This window comes from Lynx canadensis, chromosome B4 (genome assembly GCF_007474595.2).
Source record: "Lynx canadensis isolate LIC74 chromosome B4, mLynCan4.pri.v2, whole genome shotgun sequence".
NCBI lineage: Eukaryota > Metazoa > Chordata > Mammalia > Carnivora > Felidae > Lynx > Lynx canadensis.
Genome location: NC_044309.1, coordinates 34,398,950 through 34,415,465, shown reverse-complemented (window position 1 = coordinate 34,415,465; position 16,516 = coordinate 34,398,950). Strand labels below are relative to the sequence as shown.

General features: G+C 39.0%; 1 protein-coding gene and 1 pseudogene across 11 annotated transcripts in view; one reads left to right on the top strand and one right to left on the bottom strand.

The window, feature by feature from the left end:
• BCL2L13 (BCL2 like 13) overlaps positions 1-16,516 on the top strand; it is an 86,961-nt gene that overhangs the window by 14,007 nt on the left and 56,438 nt on the right. The window lies entirely within an intron of this gene.
• On the bottom strand, positions 13,424-13,648 carry LOC115518081 (annotated as a pseudogene).

Sequence of the window (16,516 nt, the reverse complement as noted above, 5' to 3'; positions counted from 1 at the left end):
AAATAAATTGTACAATTTAAGTGACAAGTACAACTTTCATAAATAGATCAGGAGAAAATAGCTGATTCTTGGTAAGCATATAACTTACATGTGCTAGAAAGTAGTCTGCTAGCTGTATGTGTTCAGCTTGCAGCGGGCATATTCAGTATATTTTATAGTGAAATCGTAATGGGTTACTTAATTCACCAAATCACTTCAGTAGAGGTTAGTTAAGAATGCTTTTAGGGGGGCGCCTGGGTGGCTCAGTGGGTTAAGCGGCCGACTTCGGCTCAGGTCATGATCTCACGGTCCGTGGGTTCGAGCCCCGCGTCGGGCTCTGTACTGAAAGCTCAGAGCCTGGAGCCTGTTTCAGATTCTGTGTCTCCCTCTCTCTCTGACCCTCCCCCGTTCATGCTCTGTCTCTCTCTGTCTCAAAAATAAATAAATGTTAAAAAAAATTAAAAAAAAAAAAAAAAAAAAAAAGAATGCTTTTAGGGGCTCCTGGGTGGCCCATCGGTTAAGTGACTGGCTTCGACTCAGGTCATGATCTCATGGTCCATGGGTTCGAGCCCCGTGTCAGGCTCTGTGCTGACGGCTCAGAGCCTGGAGCCTGCTTCAGATTCTGTGTCTCCTTCTCTCTCTGCCCCTCCCCCGCTTGTGCTCTGTCTTACTCTGTCTCTCAAAAATAAATAAATGTAAAAAAAAATTAAAAAGAATGCTTTTATATATTGCTTTTTTTCATTTATTTACTTTTGCTAAATCATCTAGAGTCAAACTATTGGATCAAGGAATAACAATATTTTTATAAGGAGTTTGTCATTTAAAATAAATATGTGGCTTCTAAATTGTCATACCATATAGTATAACTTTTTAAGTTTTTACACATTGTTTTAAAAACTAGTTATAACTTCTGAAAGTGCTGGATTCCATTGTTTTAAGACTTAGGTGTCTAGACTCAGTGAACATATACCATAATAGACATACAGGGAATCCAACCAAGTAGTTGTGTTGATAGTGATTAATGCATACGTTGTTAGCACACCTGAGGTAGGAATTGTATCTGGACCAACATTTTGCTTTGGGAGGAAGATTCTGGGGATTAATTTTATGGAACACATGTGGCTTTTATACTTCAGTCTCCTAGAACTTCATAGATGCCAAAGTGGACATCAAGACCCAGTGAATAAGAGTAAGACCATGTATTACTGCCCTAGCCTAACAAACACCAAGAATGTTACATGATAACACTGGTTCACCCTGCCTCGGTCTACCAAGGGGTAATGTGATGAGCCCACTTGATGGCATTTTATGTAGTGGGTTGTACTGCAGCTGAGGTACCCAGTACTAAGGGCTTAGCACCTTTTGTAGCAAGCCAGTTACCTATTTCAGAGAGTGAGCAGTCACTTTGTGGTCATTTTGACCTATCTAATTGTCTTCATTACTAGTTATAAAAATGGCTTAGAGTCAGAGGACAGTTAGGTCTTCAGTTTGTCATACTCAGTAAGGACATACAGGGATCCTTGGGATTCATTGCAGGCTATTGCAATCTACCCTTGGAAATTAGATGCAGTGACATTCAGTGAAATCCATTTAGTTTGTCTTGTATAACACTAGATTAAGGCTATTCTTTTTTTTTTAAATTTTTTAAACATTCATTTTTGAGAGACAGAGTGTGAGTGGGGGAGGGGCAGAGAGAGAGAGGGAGGAGACACAGAATCTGAAGCAGGCTCCAGGCTCCAAGCTATCATCACAGAGCCCAAAGCAGGGCCCGAATTTATAGATGGCGAGATCGTGACCTGAGCTGAAGTCGGTCACCTAACCGGCTGAGCCACCAAGGTGCCCCTAGATTAAGGCTATTCTGAACAGGATCCCAATTAGCAGGATGAAGGCATTCTGCAATGTGGATCTCAGCTATCCACCTCAGGATCCCAGATTCAGCCAAGTGAGTAAGTCTCAGAAGGGACTAGTAGGTGTCTTCAGAGTTCAGATTAGTTTCCTTTCCTTAGCATGTATGGCTTGTTCCACTTAACCAGTAGTATTAATCCAACTCAGTAGGAGGTATTGGCCAGAATGTAGTCCAAGGCCAGTCTTCTACCCATTATAATCCATGCAAGGACATTTAGACCTATCTGCTGATGTGCTAGGGCTCGTGCCATTGCATTGGCTGTGGTAGCTAGGTTAAGGACAGGTGACTGACCATTTTATTAAATTAATTAATTCATTTTTAAATTTACATCCAACTTAGTTAACATATGGTATAATAATGATTTCAAGAGTAGAATTTAGTGATTCATCACTTACATAAAACACCCAGTGCTCATCCCAACAAGTGTCCTCTTTAATTACCTTTGCCCATTTAGCACATCCCCCCACCCAAAATCCCTCCAGCAACCCTCAGTTTATTCTTTGTATTTAAGAGCCTCTTATGGTTTGTTCTTCTCCTTGTTTTTGTATTATTTTTGCTTCTCTTCCCTTATGTTCATCTGTTTTGTATCTTAAATTCCATAGTCGGACGCTTAACCGACTGAGCCACCCAGGCACCCCTGCCATGTCTTCTTTATCCATTCATCAGTCAGTGGACATTTGGGCTCTTTCTGTACTTTGGCTATTGCTGGTAGTGCTGCCATAAGCACTGGGGTGCATGTGCTCCTTCAAATCAGCATTTTTGTATCCTTTGGATAAATACCTCGCAGTGCAATTGCTGGGTCTTAGGGTAGTTCTATTTTTAATTTTTTGAGGAACTTCCATACTATTTTCCAGAGTGGCTGCACCAGTTTGCATTCTCACCAGCACAAAAGGGTTCCTTTTTCTCTACATCCTCGCCAACATCTGTTGTTGCCTGAGTTGTTAATTTTAGCCATTCTGACAGGTATGAGGTGGTATCTCATTGTGGTTTTGATTTGTATATCCCTGATGATGAGTGATGTTGAGCATCTTTCCATGTGTCTTAGCCATCTGTATGTCTTCTTTGGAAAAATGTCCATTCGTGTCTTTTGCCCATTTCTTCACTAGATTATTTGTTTTTTTGGGGGGGTGTTGAGTTTGAAAAGTTCTTTATAGATTCTGGATACTAACCCTTTATCTGTCATTTGCCGCTATCTTCTCCCATTCTGTCAGTTCCCTTTTAGTTTGGCGATTGTTTCCTTTGCTGTATAAAAGCTTTTTATCTTGATGAGGTCCCGACAGTTAGTTTTTGCTTTTGTTTCCCTCGCCTCCTCCTCTGGAGACATGTCAAGTAAGAAGTTGCTGCGGCTAAGGTCAAAGAGGTTGTTGCCTGCTTTCTTCTTTAGGATTTTGATGGCTTCCTGTCTTACATGTAGGTCTTCATCCATTTTGAGTTTATTTTTGTGTATGGTGTAAGAAAGTGGTCCAGGTTCAATTCTTCTACATATCACTGTCCATTTTTCCCAGCCACCATTTGCTGAAGAGACTGTCTTTTTCCCATTGGATATTCTTTCCTGCTTTGTCGAAGTTTAGTTGGCCATATGTTTGTGGGTCAATTTCTGGGTTCTCTATTTTGTTCCATTGATCTATGTATTTTTGTGCCAGTACCATACTGTCTTGATGATTACCGCTTTGTAATACAGCTTGAAGTCTGGAATTGTGATACCTCCAGCTTTGGTTTTCTTTTTCAGGATTACTTTGGCTATTCAGGGTCTTTTCTGGTTCCATACAAATTTTAGGAATGTTTGTTCTAGCTCTGTGAAGAAAGCTGGGGTTATTTTGATAGGGATTGCATAGAATATGTAGATTGCTTTGGGAGGTATCTACCAGGTTATGGATTGTTACTTGTGGGGCATGAACTCCATTATCAGGGAACAATACTTGCTCTGTTGTATGGAACCAGGAGTGAGTGTATCTCTCTGTAGGACAGACTTCTTTCCCTGGGGACCCAACAAGGAGAATGTAGTCCAAGGGGTAGTGTCACTGACTCTTAGGAACATTGTCTAGGGCAGTGTTGGCAAACGGTAGGCCTTGTAATTTTAGATTCAGTTATTAAGAAACATTTTTACGTCTGCAGTGAAAGGTAATTTCTATAGCTATTTGTTATTTGATAATAGTGGTTGGGCGTGGCTCTTCTTGTTCAGAAAAATTTCATTCTCATTCTTGCGCTCAAAAAATTGCAGTGAAACACTTCCACTGCTTAGCATTGAACTGCTGTGTGGTAGGGTAGGTCAGAACATTCAGCTTCTATTTCTGACAAAAATTCATGAAACTGACAGTAATTAAGTCCACAACAGCAAATGAAGTTCACTGTTGAAACTCCCGGTTCATTAACATGAGATAGATTCTGATATTTTCCAGAGTACCTACTGATGAACACTACTGTGAATAACCATAGGTTTTAAATACTTTACATTTTGATAATCTGTCAAACTAATTTTGTCAAACTAATAAGACTTTTTCTGCTCCACACATATTTTGCCATTATCAGTAACATATCTTAGCAGATTCCACTTTGCATTGTAGTGAATTAGTGTTTTCTCAATTTCTTTGAAAATATTCTCACCCATAATTATTTTGTGTAGGCTATGCCAGTTCTTTAGTCACTTCAAACTCGTCATTGACTCCTTGAATAAACAACAGCTGAGCAGTGCATCAAGAGCCAAAGAAAACCACTCAAAATTGTTTGCCTTGTATTTCAATTGACTGTTGATGTTGTTCCTATTGTCCCCAACTCCTTGAGCAACTATTCTCTCCAAAAGGCTAATCTTGAACTTTTGTCTTTCTGACATACTTCTTCAGCTGCTTCAGGAGAATACAGCTTAATTAACTCAACATCTGGAAATGGCTTTCCTTGTTGGATTAACCACTGAGCCACTTAGAAACTTACTTTGGGTGCAGCCTCATTTTCATTTTTATTAAATTCATAAAAATTTTAATTTTAATGTTATTGAATTCATAAAAACAGGAATTTTATTAAAATTTCATTTTTCATGTTTTATTTCATTTGTTATTTTTATGAAGAAATTGTACAATGAAAAGTTCCATTTTAAATTCTTTTCTTTCTTTTTTTTTTTTTGAGAAAGAGAGTAGGGAAGGGGTAGAGGGGTAGAGGGGGAGAGAGAGAGAGAGAGAGAGAGAGGGAGAGAGAGAGAGAATCTCAAGTGGATTCCATGCTGAGCAGGGAGCCTGACGCAGGACTCAATCCTACAACCGTGAGATCATGACCTGAGCCGAAATTGAGAGACGCCAGCTCAACTAATTGAGCCACCCAGGTGCCCCTCCATTTTAAATTAAAAATTTTCCATTTAAAATTTTCTAATATTCCTGACTTGCTTTCTTGTGAGTTGGGAATACTCTGATGGTGCTATTTTATTTTATTTTATTTTATTTTATTTTATTTTTTTGATGAGTGCTTTATAGTCTGGTAATATCAGTGTATGTGGTGTGCTTCTTGATATGCTTCTTGATATGCTTCTTGATATGCTTCTTGATATGCTTCTTGGTATGCCACTGCATAATAAGCACAATACTTTGCCGCCTAATTTGATAACAAGGTAATGTATATTCCATTGTGCCTTAAGAGTAAGTAGGATATTCAAAGCCCACTTTTCTATTTGTTTTGTTTTGACATGATGGGTATGCATAGGTAAAATAAAAGTTGTGGTATGGCAGTATGCATGGTGATTGACATGCTGTGTAGTTATAACTGTCACTGCAGTATGTAGTGTGCTGAGCAACAGTGTGAAGCTGCGAGAGTGCCACACACAGGCTTTGGTACAACCATTCATTGCCACTGTTGTAGCATGAAACAACTGGCTGTATTCCAGTTAAATTTTACTTGTAGGCACTGTAATTTTTATGTCACGAAATAGTAATCTTTTTATTTTTTTCAACCATTTAAAAATGGCCTGTAGAAAAATATGCAGTGGGCCAGATTTGGCCCATGGGTTATAGTTTGCTGACACTTGTTATCAGTGCAGGGAACCTTATTTTACTCATTACTGTTGAGGAGTGCATTCCATTTATGCACAAAACTAAATGATGTTAGTGTTAAGTCCAAGTCTGTCTCCTTGTCATTTCCAATCTTTAATTGTATTTCTTTTTTTATTAAAATGTTTTTAATATATGTGAAAGTATTTGGAAAAGTAAAAGAATAAAAGGCAGTGAGAAAAAAAAATCCTATAATCCAGTAATTAAAATAACATTTTTTTCTCTACTTATATAGGAACATGTAAATTTGAATTTATGGTTTATAAAAATGAGGTAATACCTGTGCCATTTGATAACATTTTAAAAATTAACAACATATTTGAACATCTATCCATGTCAGTAATTAAATATCTGTAGTCTCCTGCTGTGGGACATGTAAGGTGTTCATCAGCCTTCTTTGGAATGGGTGAATGACAGTCCTTCAGTTAGCCCACAAATTCCTTAAAACTTGTCTTTTTCAGTTTCTAGTTTCATTTACTTTTCTAAAACCTTCTTCTGATTAGTGATAGCCGGATAGGTCTAGAAAAATACTAATTAATAGAACTTTGGGCAGTTTTGAGCATGTTGTGTATGTGCCCTGTCCAATATTGTAGTCACAAGTCATATGAGATAGTTGAATGCTTGAAGTATGACTAGTGTGACTAAGGAACTGAATTTTTAATTTTATTTAATTTTTATTTAAACTTAAAAAGTTGCATGTGGCTAGTGACTAGTGTAATATGAGACACTCAGGTCTAGAACTCAGGTTTTTATTTTCCCTTCTAAGCCAACCCCTGTTTTTACAATAATTTGTTCACAATACCACCTGCTACCCAGGCTTGAAACATAGGAGTCATCCTTTAGCTTTTTTCTCTGCCTCCTGCCCTCTCCCTTCCTCCCTCCTTTCCTTTTTTCCTTCCTTTCTTTTTTAGTAAGCTTTACACCCAGGAAGGGGCTTGAACTCACCACCCTGAGATTAAGAGTCACATGCTCTACTGACTGAGTCAGCCAGGCACCTCTCCTGCCCTCTTTCTTTGTCAGCTGTTACTAACTGTCCCAATTTTGTGCTGATTCTCCCATTATCCTACAGGTCCTGCCTCAAGTTATTGCAAATATATCCTGATTTTTCTCCTTCATGTTATGTCTTCTCCATTATTCATTTTGCATGCTACAAGCCCATATTGAACTTCCTCACATTGCCCCTTACATTGGGAACCCACAGTTGCTCCCTTTCCCTTAAGGCTACTTTATAAAACTTTCATTGGTTTCTATGATTTGGTCATCACCTATTACATCTTATGTCTCTTACTGTCTTATTTGTTTATTTAATTTTATTTGAGAGAGAGAGAGAGTGTGCGAGTGTGGGAGAGGGGCAAAAGGAGAGAGAGAGAGAGAGAGATAGAGAGAGAGAGAGAGAGAGAGAGAGAGAAAATCCTAAGCAGGCTCCATGCTCAGAACGGAGCCTGATGTGGGGCTCGATCCCACAAGCCCGGGATCATGACCTCAACTGAAATCAAGAGTCAGAGGCTAACCAACTGAGCCACCCAGGTGCCTGCCTTATTTATTTATTTATTTATTTATTTATTTATTTTAAAGATTTTATTTGGAAATAATCTCTACGTCCAACGTGTGGCTTGAACTCACAACCTTGAAATCAAGAGTCTTGTGCTGAACTGACTGACCTAGCCAGGTGCCCCTGTGTGGTATTTTAAACAAACCATGCTTGGGACACCTGGGTGGCTCAGTTGGTTAAACGTCTGACTTCGGCTCAGGTCATGACTTCAGGGTTCGTGGGTTTGAGCCCCATGTCAGGCTCTGTACTGACATCTCAGAACCTGGAGCCTGCTTCAGATTCTGTGCCTCCCTCTTTCTGTCCCTCCCCCCCGCTCATTCTCTCTCTCCCTCTCTATCTCTTTCTCTCTCTTTCAAAAATAAATAAACTTAAAAAAATAAATAAATAAACCATGCTTATTCCTGTCTGGATTTTTTCACTCAAACTGAGCTGCTCTGGAATGGTAGATTCCTGTGATAGTGATTACTAATGTTCACCCGTATCTTATTCTTATCTCCTTGCTAGACCCAGGGAAAAATTGCATTTAGGCAGAGCCATATGGACTAGTCCTAGCCAAAGGAATTTGAGTAGTATGATTTGTGTCACTTCTAGGCTGTAGCATTTAAGAACCAATATGCCTTTCTCCCTTGCTTTGTGGGGGTGTGTGGATGTAGGAGAGATCATATGTTCCAAATGGCATTGTTATAGTAGGGCAGAGCCACCAGCAATAAGGGTTGCTAAGTGACTACATGAAGCATGTCTTCCAGTTCCCTGTTAGATATGTAACATGGGAGGGAGAGAGTGGACTTTTGAGTTAAGTTGCTGAAATTTCTGGCTTCATTTATTACATAGCACAGACTAGCCTGTCCTAATTAACATGTTTCCCAAATATACATATTAGGTTAATCAAGTGTCCAGTTTGCCCAGGATTGAAAATTGGGAAGGTCCTGGACCAACTGGGATCCTAATACATACACACTTCCCCACCTATTCAAATTCCACTTGTTTATGTTATTTCCCATTAAAAAATTTTTTATTTACTTAAAAAAAAATTTTTTTTTTAATTTTAGAGAGTGTGCAAGTGGGGGAAAGGGATGGTGGGAAAGAGAGAGAGATTCTTAAGCAGGTTCCACACTGAGCATTGGATTGACACAGGGCTCTATCCCATGACCCTGGGATCATGATCTGAACCGAAATCGAGAGTCGGACGCTCAACTGACTGAGCCACACAAGCGCCCCTATTTTTCAATTGTAACAGACTCTATGCTCAACAAAACCCAGGATTTTTCACCTCCTGTGGTTGACTAAATTTGTAAGAACTCTAATGATTACATGTGCCTGTATTGGTCAGTTCTTTTTCATGCTTGAGCATAGAATTTTTTCCAACTGAGCACTGTAGGATTTGAGGAGTTTACCTGCTTTACTGTTTTGTTTCATTTCGTTTTTGAAACTTGGTTGTTATCATTATTTTATTTTCTTGTAAGCCTGAGTACAGAGTACTTATACTTAAATTTAAAAATATGTAGGCTAACTTTTTAGAGGAAAAAATTAAGTTCTTGTTGCTGTCTTTGCTGCTTTGCTATCCTATTTGTTATCTAAAATGTGATGTATGGTTTACTCTCATGACATGCTATTATACATAGGGTCTGCTGTAGCATCCATTGGTATAATGTGGGTAGAGTAGGGTTGGTTTCAAGTTCATAAAGCAGTTAAGGGTGAGAAGGAGAGGCTAAGGGAAGTGACCCAATTCATGACCCAAGATTTCTGTTACATTGAACGTTTTTCATTTTTTCCTGACTCATGTGCTGGTTATAGACTTTTCCATAAATAGTTAACTCTACACTTTTCCAGAACTAGCCAACTCTTTCAGTGTTAGTTTGTGCTGAGTATAGTCAACCCTGTTCTGAATTATGTATTCTGACTGGTAGAAGTCCTGCTGACTTGTGTATTTGATGTCAAATAATAATTTCTGTTATACACAATTTTGTGATTATTAATATAGAGAACTTTGATGCTGAAGTAATTAGCATGGATTTATTAATAAGACATTTCTTTCTTAGGTTAGAAAGGAGAGTAAGTTCCTGTATCTTAATTAGTTATGTGACTATCAAACACATGTAGTTGTGATACTGGTTTGTTATTCATCCAACCATTCAAACAGTAACTTCCCATTTTCCCCTCTTCCTTTCAGCCCCAGGCAACCACTATTCTACTGCATGTCTCTATGAATTTAACTATTCTAGGCATCTCATTTGAGTGCAATCAAACATTTATCCTTTTGTGTCTGATTTATTTCACTTAGCATAATGTCTTCAGGGTTCATCCATGCTGTCGCATGTGTCAGAATTTCCTTCCTTTTATTTTTAAGTAATCTCTATGCTCAACCCGGGGCTTGAACTCATGACCCTGAGATCAAGAGTTGTATGCTTTACTGACTGAGCCAGCTGGCACCCCTCATTCCTTTTTTTTTTTTTTTTTTTTTTTAGAAAGACTTTTTAAACTGTAAAATTTTTCTTTAATTTTTATTTTTTAGAGAGAGAGAGTGCACAAGCAGGGGAGTGGGCAGAGGGAAAGAGAGAGGGAATCTTAAGTGGGCTCCATGCTCACCTCGGAGTCAGACATGGGGCTCAACCCCATGACCCTGGGATCATGATGTGACCTGAAATCAAGGGTCGGATGCTCTACTACCCAGGCGCGCTCGATTCCTTTTTTTAAAGCTGAATAATATTCTAATGTATGCATGTAGCATATTTTGCTTATGCATTCATCTGTTGATGGACATTTGGGTTATTTCTCCCTTTTGGCTATTGTGAATAATGCTATCAACATTGGTGTTACAAATATCTGTTTGAGTCTCTGCTTTCAGGTATTTTTTGGTATATGCTCAGGTATAGATTTGCTGGATCACATGGTAATTCTGTTTAATTTTCTGAGGAACTACCTTACTTTTTTCCACAGTAGCTGTATCATTTTATATTCCCATCAGTAATACACAGGGGTTCCAATTTCTCCACATCCTCACCAATACTTGTTTTCTGGGTTTGTTTTTGTTTTTTGTTGTTTTTGTTTTGTTTTTTATAATAGCCATCCTAATGGGTGTGAAGTGTGGTGTCTCATTGTGGTAGCTCATTTCTTTTATTGCTGAATAATATTCCATTGTATGGATATACCATAGTTTATTTCTCCATTCACCTGTTGAAGAACATTTTCATTGCTTCCAAGTTTTGACAGTTACGAATAAAACTATTTTAAACATTCATATGCAAGTTTTGTGTAGATGTAAGTTTTCACCTCATTTGGGTAAATACCAAGAAGCATGATTGCTAGATCATATGGTAAGAGTATACTTAGTTTTGTAATAAACTACCAAGCTGTCTTCCACAGTAGTTGTATCATTTTGCATTTCCACCAGCAATGAATGGAGGTTCCCCTTTCTAAATTCTGCATCTTTGCCAAACTTGCTATTATTGCTATTTAAAAAATTTTATGTTAATTTATTTGAGAGAGACAGAGTGCGTGGGGGAGAGGGACAGAAGGAGAGAGACAGAGACACAGAGAGAGAGAGAATCTCAAGCAGGCTCCATGCTTAGCACAGAGCTTGATGTACGGTTCAATCCCATAATCCTGGATCATGACTTAAGCAAAATCAAGAGTTGGATGCTTAACGGACTAAACCACCCAGGTGCCCTATCATTGCTATTTTTGATTATAGCTACCCTGGTGGGTATGCAGTGGTATCTCACTAAGGTTTTATTTTCCCTCATTTTTTTTAAAGTTTTTTTTTTTTTTTAAGTTTATCTTGAGAGAGAGAGGGAGAGAAGCAGAGGGAGAGAGAGAGAATCCCAAACAGGCTCTGCACTGTCAGCACGGAGCCCAGTGTGGGGCTCAAACTCATGAACCGTGAGATCTTGACCTGAGCTGACATCAAGAGTCAAATGCTTAACCAACTGAGCCACCCAGGTGTCCCTCCCTATGACTTTAATTTGCATTTCCCTAATTGCTAATGATGTTGAACATCTTTTCATGTGTTTATTGGTCATTTGTATATCTTTAGAGAAATGTCTGTTAATATCCTTTGCCCATTTTTTGATTGGGTTATTTGTCTCTGTGTTATTGAGTTGCAAGGATTCTATATATATTTTAGATACCAGACCCGTATCAGATATATGATTTCCAGATATTTTCTTCCATTCTGTGGTTTGTATTGATAGTGTACTTTTTTGTAATGTTTATTTTTAAGAGAGTATGTGTGTCCACGAATGGGGGAGGGGCAGAGAGAGAGAGGTAGAGAGAGAATCCCAAGCAGGTTCCATGCTGAGTGTGGAGCCTGACCTCATAACCCTGAGATCATGACCTGAGCTGAAATCAAGAGTTGGACACTCAACCAACTGACCGACCTAGGCGCCATGGTATTATACTTTGATATACAAAAGTGTGTAATTTTTATGAAGACCAGTTTATCTGTGTTTGATATGTTTTTAGTGTCTAAGGAATCATTCCATAATCCAGGGCTGTGCATATTTTCACCTACGTTTTCTTTTAAGAGTTCTATAGTTTTGGGGCACCTGGGTGTCTTAGTTGGCTAAGTGTTGGACTTCAACTCAGGTCATGATCTCAGGGTTGTGGAGTCAAGATCATGACCTGAGATGAAGTACTATGCTTAACCGATTGAGCCATCCAGGAGTCCCTGAAGGGTTTTTTTGTTGTTTTTTTTTTAATGTTTATTTATTTTTGAGAGAGAGAGATTGCCAGGGAGGGGCAGAGAGAGAGGGAAACAGTCTCTGTGCTGTCAGTGAAGAGCCCATTGCAGGGCTCAAACCCACAAACTGTGAGATCATGACCTGAGCTAAAGTCGAATGCTCAAATGACTGACCCATCCAGGCACCTGATAGTTTTAGCTTTTAAATTTAGATCTTTGATGGATGCCTGGCTGGCTTGGTTGGTGGAAGGTGTGACTCTTGATCTTGGGGTTATGGGTTTGAGTCCTACGTGGTGTGTAGAGATTACTTTAAAAAAAATTAAAATCTTCAAAACAATTTAGATCTTTTATCCATTTTGAATTAATTTTTGTATTTGCTGTGAAGTAGGGGTACAGATTCATTATTTTGCATGGGAAAATCTAGTTTTCCCAGCACTATTTGTTGAAAAGGTTCTTCTTCTGCTGAATGGTCTTCGTACCCTTCTCAAAAATCAGTTGACCTTAAATATATGTATTTATTTCTGGACCCTTAATTAGGTTCCATTGCTCTATTTGTCCTTATTCCATAACCACCCTATCTTGATTACTGTAGCTTTATTTATAGTAAGTTTTGAAATTGTGAAGTTTGAGTCCTCCTACTTCATTCTTTTTCCAAATTGCTTGGACTATTTTGTGTCTGTTGCAATTCTCTATGAATTTTAGGATTGTCTTGTCCATTTCTGGAAAAAGGGAAGTTGGAAATTTGTTTTTAAGATTTTATTTTTAAATAATCTCTATACCCAGAATGGGGCTCAAACTTACAACCTTCAGGGTTGAGTCACGTGCTGTACTGACTGAACCTGCCGGGCACCCTGCAGTTGGAATTTTGATAGGGATTGCATTGAATCTGTGGATCAATTTGGAGACTGTTGCCATCTCAAACCAACTTTTTTAAGACAGATTTTCATAATCCCATCCCAAATTTTGACTCACAGTTCATTATTTCAGGAGATGTGTACTCTTTTATTCTTTTCTCCACTTTTCTATCAGGAACAGATATTTGATCCTGAAACCAGACTTTGAGTGGGTGCGTGGTGAAGTTTCCCTGCATTCTTCTCTTTCAAATCTGTCCTCTCTCAAATCTGTTTCCCAGTGTGCAGGATACCTGGGGGTATGGAAACACTAGAGCCTGAAAACTACCATTGTGATTGGCTATTTTGTACTTTTATTTTTTTTAAACATTCATAATTGAAGTATTTTCATTTTGTATACAATGAGTCAGCATGAAGGTAGGTATCTTGGATATCTACAGTTAAGGTAGGTCTCTTGGATGACCCATTGAAGGAAGTTCACTTAATCCAACTTAATGAAGCCTATATCCTTTCATACTGATGGAAGCACTGGGGCATATAATTGAGGCCGTATTTCTGGATCAGACCACATGGGTTTGAGCAGATGTGGCAAGAATAAGAACCTTAGCCAAATTTCCTTGGATGGCTCCAGTAGAGCCGCTGGTGACCCATCTTGCTTTCTCAGATGCAACGAGGCAAAAGTTTATTTTGTGCTTCTAAAAATCTGTCTAGTATGGTATCATTTGGGGTATTTGTTTTTGCTATTGAGTAAATAATTGAACCATGTTCTCAATATATTTAGCAGATGTTTTTAATTTGATTATATGAGTTTTTAAGAGCAGTATTTGTCAAGACTAATTGCCTGAATGCTTTTGAAGAAAAGATCATGGCATGCCTGGCTGGCTCAGTTGGTAGAGCATGCGACTCTTGATCTCAGGGTTGTAAGTTCCAGCCCCACGTTGGATGTGGAGATTACTTAAAAAAAAAAAAAAAAAAGATCTTGAGTGCATAGCTGGCTTAGTTAAGCATCCAACTCTTGATTTCGGCTCAGGTCATGATCTCACTGTGGAATCAAGCTCTGCATTGGGCTCTGCACTGACAGCATGGAGCCTGCTCGGGAGTCTCTTTCTCTGCCCTGCCCCCAGCATGCAAGCACTCTCTCTCTCAAAGAAATAAACCAAAAAAAAAAAAAAAAAAGAAAGAAAGAAAGAAAAAGAAAAAAAATCTTTATTTTAAATCTTTTTTTTTTAATTTTTTAAAAATTTATTTTGAGATAGAGTGTGTGAGTGGAGGGTGGGGGAGAGAGAGAGAGACAGAGAGAGAGAGAGAGAGAGAGAGGGAATGAATGAGAATCCCAAGCAGGCTCTGCACTGTCAGCACAGAGCCCAATGTGGGGCTCAGACTCATGAACTGTGAAATCATGACCTGAACTGAAGTCAGATGCTTAACCAATGGAGCCACCCAGATGCTGCCCCACACCCCCAAAAAAGTCTTTAAAAAGAAAATCATGTGGGGCGCCTGGGTGGCGCAGTCGGTTAAGCGTCCGACTTCAGCCAGGTCACGATCTCGCGGTCCGTGAGTTCGAGCCCCGCGTCAGGCTCTGGGCTGATGGCTCGGAGCCTGGAGCCTGTTTCCGATTCTGTGTCTCCCTCTCTCTCTGCCCCTCCCCCGTTCAAGCTCTGTCTCTCTCTGTCCCAAAAATAAATAAACGTTGAAAAAAAAAAAAAAAAAAAGAAAATCATGAGCCTTTACCCTGGACCCACCAGATGTTCCATGATGGGGCTTAATAATCTTTTTTTTTTTTACATTTATTTATTTTTGAGAGACAGAGTGAAACAGAGTGTGAGCAAGGGAGGGGCAGAGAAAGAAGGAGATACAGAATCTGAAGCAGCCTCCAGGCTGAGCAAGTGGTCAGCACAGAGCCTGACATGGGGCTCAAACCCACGAGCCGTGAGATCATGACCTGAGCCGAAGTCAGAGGCCCAACCGACTGAGCCACCCAGGTGCCCTGAGAATCTGTATTTTTAATATATTCACTCAGTAATTTTAATGTGTGTCCAGTTTGGGGGCCCACAGATTTAGAAAGTATTTTGCTCTGCCCATACAACTCTTCTAAACTTGTTGACCTGATACTCATTTTGAAAGCCCTGAGTGTATTTCAGGGCTGGAATATGATGATTGCTGACTCACTTGACTCTTCGTTTGACACTGAAGTGGGTGGGATTTGGTGTGCTAAAGTCTGTTTATCTTTGAAATATTTTTCTCTGGGTTTGTAGTGGAGGATTTATACTGCATTGCTGCTACTGCATAGCTCTATGCTTTTGAAAGTCTGGGTTGGGGGGGGTTGATTAAATGAAAATCACTGAATCTGTCTGTGTCATTGGTTAGCTAAATAAATAGCCTTTTGTGTCCTGATGGCAGTAGACTTTTTCTGGTTTAGGTTTTCCACATGACTTATTATCAAGTATGACAACTTGTCGTGTGTAATCAGCATCACATTAGTCTCATGAGAATAGACACTCCTTTAATCAGCTGCTTTTCTTTAATCTGGCAGGTGAGGCATATGGTAACCAAGACATTATTGTCTTTTACTTTGTGGCATGGTGGTAGTATTGGTGGTGGTGTGATTGGGTATGTGGGTGTGTGTATGTTTTAGGTATGTAGATTTTCCAAAAGGAAGCAGATGGCAGATAAAACATTCATGTATTCCTTATTTTTCACTGTACATAAAAAATTATCATGTTTTAGAATTCAGTAATAATTTTACTTGTCAGATGTACGTTCTTAAAGATTTTTATTTTTAAGTAATCTCTGCACCCATTGTGGGGCTTGAACTCACAACCCTGAGATCAAGAGTCACATGCTCCATGGACTGAGCCAGCCACATACCCCCAAAAGATCTACTTGCTAATGTTGTTTTTATATGATTTATTTTAGGGTGAATCTTTTCAATTTCTCTAAGTCCCATATTTATATAATGAGGAAGATGGATTAGATGGCCTTTATTTTACAGATCCTTTCAAATCTAAAATTAAATAATTCAAGCATTGACTAAACCTCTTCATAAACATGGAGATAATAGTTGAGGTCTTATTGTTTTTTTTAAGTTTATTTACTTATTTTGAGAGACAGAGCAAGCGAGCATGTGCACAAGTAGGGGAGGGGCAGAGAAAGGGAGAGAGAATCCCAAGCTGGCTCCAAGCTATCAGCGAGGAGCGCATTGTAGGGCTCAAGCCCATGAACTGTGAGATCATGACTTGAGCTGAAATCAAGAGTCAGACGCTCAACTGACAGCTACCTAGGCACCCCAAGGTCTTATTCTTTCCATTCCTCTTTCATAATGTTGTCTTATCATAATTCTATCACCATAAATAAATGGCTCTGTACTCTTACTGTCTTACATAAAATGACTTTCAAAACATGTTTTTAATGTTTATTTATTTTTGAGAGAGATAGAGTGTGAGTCGGGGAGGGGTGGGGGGTGAGGGGGACACAGAATCCAAAGCAAGCTCTAGGCTCTGAGCTGTCAGCACAGAGCCT